Genomic DNA, 4,598 nt, shown 5'->3' on the forward strand with positions numbered 1-4,598 from the left:
TCGAATGCCTGATCTTCGCAACAGCCCCAGAAGGAGCGCTGTCCCCATCTTCAATCCCCAAGTTACCAAGGCGCCAGGTGAGGCACAGAGAGGGAGCAATGCCCAAATCCCAGGAAGAAGAGTGGGCCGGCTGGGTTTCTGCCCCCTGCCCAGCATTGCCATCCGAGCAGAGGGCGCCCACACGCCTCGTGTCTCACTCTGTACTGTCTCCTGTGACAGGTGCCTCACTGTGTGAGGACACGGGAAGCCCGGAGAGCAGTGGTTTCAACTGGGGGTGATTTTGCCCCCGACAGGACATTTGGCAATGTCTGGGCACATTTCGGACTGACGTAACTGGTGGAGGGGTGCGCCTGGCTTCCGGTGGGTAGACAGAGGCCAGGGATGTTTTCCAACATCCTGCTGTGCACAGGACAGGCCTCACTGCAGAGAATGATCCGGCCCAAATGTCAATAGTGCTGAGTTTGAGAAACCCTGACTTAGAGGAAAAAAATTTATCCAAATGAAATGTCCAGGGAGAAAGTCACAACTCCCTGTCACAACAGCCCAGGCACACTGCCAACCCCTTGATGAGTGGCTGGGACAAGGAGCTCCAAGGGAGAACATTCTTTTATGTAATAGGATTTGGGCCTTTGGCATGTGCTTGCAAAGGTGGACCACCTCCTGGGGCCTAAAAACACCTTAGCTGTGGGTACAGAGAGCACCCTGAGGCAACGATGGTATTTGGGGAGTGGGCATGGCCGAGGACAGGACAGCCACCAACATCACTGGGCAGAGGGCAGTGGGAACTTTGTGGAGGTGATGCCCAGCCCTGCCCGTCCTCACGGCCATGAACTTCACCTCCTCGTAAACCAGCCTCACCCAGAACCCATTGCTTAGTCTCTTGCAAGGGGAGCAACACGAAACCACAAAGCATCACTGGACAACCAGAGGCTGCTGGAAAAACCCACCTCCATGGGCACGGAATGCAAAACGTCGTTGACGGGCCCGGGTGCAGGAAGTGGGGAAGGGCGGCCAGACCCCGGGGTCCATGGCACAGTGAAGTCCCTCCCGTCAGTCGGTGCACACTTGTGCTCCTTCTCTGGGTCCTGTTCTGCCCAGCTGATGTGATTGATAGATACACCGCTTAGCTGATGATGCTCCGGCCCGCAGCTGTGACAGCCCAGCAGGCTACAGGGGACGGCACTGTCCCACATTCACTTCTGGCTACTATGGGGTATGATGGGCCCCCTCACCCTTCATTAGAGGCCCCTGGGGTGACACTGACTGTCAGGCAAGGCAAAGGTGACTACCGGTCACCCCCAGGGTCAGACCAGCACCCCCTTTGGCTCTTCCCTGGCTCTCAGAACCAGAGACCCAGCAGCTGGCACCTCCATGTGCTAAGGGCCTACGGGATGGAAACAACACGGTGGACAGAGGCAGGGCTCTATGGAGCTCACCGGCAGGCGGAGAGGGCTGGGCTCCGAGGTCTGCGTCCAGCACCGTGCTGGGTACCAACCACAGAGCGGCGAGCAAGCCGATGCCGACTCTGCTCTCCGGGAGCCTGTATGTCCACGGGAGAGACAAGAGCGGACAGGTACACAGGGAAATATAGAAACATGGTTGCACAGAGTGACATCTTCCGGGAAGTACAGGGTGCTCTGAGGGGGATGAGAGCAGGAAGGGCTTCTTAAGAGGAAAACCCTCGGTGGATGTCTTGTTTCCCAGGGGCCCTTTCATTTCCCCTCCCGAGCTAGAAGTAGCCACGGCCCCTCACAAGCACTGGTGGACTTCGGTCCCTTGGGCCCCAGAGGGTCACAGGGCTTTAGAAAGTGCTCAGGGCTCATCGAAACCAGTGGATTCCAGCTGCGGGAGGGTTTGGAGGGAGGAGGAGAATGTCACAGATCTCTGATTGAAAATACGGTTGCTTCGTGGAAATAATGGCCATGGATGACATCACCATTCGAGAGAGCAGCAATGGCCCCCTCAGAGGGGAGCTTTTGCCCGCTGGAAGCTTCAGGTATATGAATGAAGATCTCAAAAGCTCAGAAAAGCCAGAAAAGGGGGAAAGGACATATGAGTTTTGAAGAAGCCGTTTGTCTGTGCTGCCAGCCGGACAAGCAAGTGAAAGACAGACCTCCAGGACAGACAGACAGACGGGAACAAAGCCAGGGACGATTGAAGGGAGCAGCCCATCCAGAAGGCTGTCCAAGATTGAGCATGGCCAGAACAGGGGTGGGACGAGGGGACGGGCCAAAGATGAGCCAGGGAAGGTCAGGACTCCAGGCGAAGGGGCATGCTCCGTGTGGAAGGCCTTGGGGAGCCATGGTGGGATCTCAAGTGAGGTAATGACGCCAATCTATCCTTTAGAACGATGATGGTGGATTGGAAGGCAGAGAGACCATGCAGGCTGCTATGGCCATCCAGAGGGGACACTGGGAGGTGCCAGCCTGTGGGCAGTGGCAGAGGGGATGCAGAGGAGGGACAGAAGCAACGGGAGTGGATGAGTCATCAGATCGGGCCAATACTTAGTGTGTGGAGGGTACGTACTGAGCTCTCACCAAGGGCCTGGCCCCTGTCCTCGTGGAGCTTCCTCTGATGGGTCTTTAAGGGCTTAAGTCGGAGCTTTGTGGAGGAGAAGAGGGGTCGGATATGGAGGACGAACAGAAATTTGACGGAGTCGGAAAGGGTGCACTGGGCAGAGGGACCCCTGTGCGCAAAGGAGGACCCAGCACCAGCGTGAGTTTGGGAACAAACAAGCAGTCAGCGCGGGTGGGAACCTGCGTGTGTGGAGCGGATCAGGGTGATGAGGCTGGGAGCAGGAGGGAGGAGCTGTAGAGAGAGAGGTAGTTGTATTTGCTTATGCATTAGAGAGCGGGGAAGACCGCGGGCAGGGGGCACAGCAAGGGGCCGTGTGCTGCTCAGGTGAGGAGAGGTAAAAGCAGGAGCCGGGGGTGTGGTTGGAGAGGAGAAACACCTGCAGAAGCGGAGTCCCCAGGATCTGAATAGAGAGGATGAGGGGAAAGGGGGCGTGAATGGTGGCTTAGCAGAAACACAGAAGGCAAGCGGAGGACTCAGTTTGAGAACAGAGACAACGTTGTGACGAGTCTCTAAGTAAGATGGGCTGTGACCTCCTGCTCAGAAGCTTCTCCTATTTTTACACCTCCATGAGCCATCCTGGGTGGGATTCATGCAAGTGAAGGAACAGAAAAGAAAGAAAAAAGAGCTATAGGCCAAATGACTGGGGGTCTCCTGTGGCTGATCCAAATAGATTAGATTCAGGGTCTGGTACGCAAGCCAGGAGGGTGGTTTCTATCCACAGAAAGCATCTTCAGACTTAACCTGATTTTTGCTGCAGCACGCCCATTTGCAAGCCAGCCAGCCTTGGTGTGCAGCCTTGGGGGCAGCCTGGGCCAGAGAACAGGACAAAACCTTAGGGGACCATTCCCCCCCACCCCCACCCCAACGCAGGAGTGTTTGGTTTCCACCAAGCTTCACTTGGTTTATCTATGTATCCAATCCAAGGCCACGGGTGGCTTCCTGCCACTGTTTATTAATAACTACACCTAACACTAGCTCCTCAGGGGCAGCCGGGGAAGCCAGTCCCAGGCTGGCATCATGCTCTGCCCCTGGATGTGTGCCAGGCTGTCTGAGACAGCCCTGGGGGAATGAACGGCTGGCTCTTCTTTACCCAGCTCCTTCCATGGGAAGAGATCGCCCGTGTGCTTCCCTCTCGAAGTCCTTGCAGGGGGCCTGCCTGGCTCAGCTTCCCCCCTGGCGGGTGCAGGACAACACAAGGAAGACGGACCACCAGGACCAGGAGGAGCTCCACCACCACCATGGGGAAATCAAGGCCCAGAGCAGGGACTGGAAACACTGGCTCTCGGTGGTTCAGCAAGTTGGATGCACATTCGAGCCCTGAGCCCTGTTTTCCTAGGGCCTCCTGAGGCCAGGAACCCATCCACCGTGCTCCTCCAGTGTGTAATTGCTGTCTGGCTCCCAGCAGTATAGACCGCCGCGTTCAACCTGCACTTTCCGGCTCGGGGCTGTGGCTCTTTCAGCCGGCAGGGAGTCAGCAGGGCACACAGACCCAACCGTCTTGACCTAGATTCTGGTTTACCTATAAGGCCTTGTTTGCTAGTGGGGTACACTGAGGCAGGCTCTAATGTGAAACACCCCAAGTCCTACAGAGGTGCTCCCCTGCACCACTCCGGGGGACGGCCTGGGCAGAGACAACTCTGTACCCTTCTGCCATCGGACAGTGGCTGGAGACACGGCGCCAGAGACCCCAGCCACAGCCACGATGCACGCTGTGCCCTTGGGAACACCAGGCAGCCCGCCGCCGCCCGCAGACGCCCAGACAGACACGGGCAGACAGGCCGCAGGTGCGCGCGGCCGGAGGCACTGGGAGCGCGGCTGCCCGCGGGCCACGCAGCCGGCCGGGCGCCCCCTGGAGGGCAGTAGGAGAGGGGCCCTGGGCGCGAGCCGGGGGGGGGGCGCGGGGAGGCGCCCAGAAACTCCCAAACGGAAGCGGCTGCGCCGGGCGGACGCAGGGCCGCGCAGAGGGCCGGAGGGACGCACAGGCGGGCAGTCGCCCGGAAAGCGGCGCAGGCTCGGGCGCC

Source organism: Halichoerus grypus, chromosome 2, assembly GCF_964656455.1.
Source record: "Halichoerus grypus chromosome 2, mHalGry1.hap1.1, whole genome shotgun sequence".
NCBI classification, from domain to species: Eukaryota; Metazoa; Chordata; class Mammalia; order Carnivora; family Phocidae; genus Halichoerus; species Halichoerus grypus.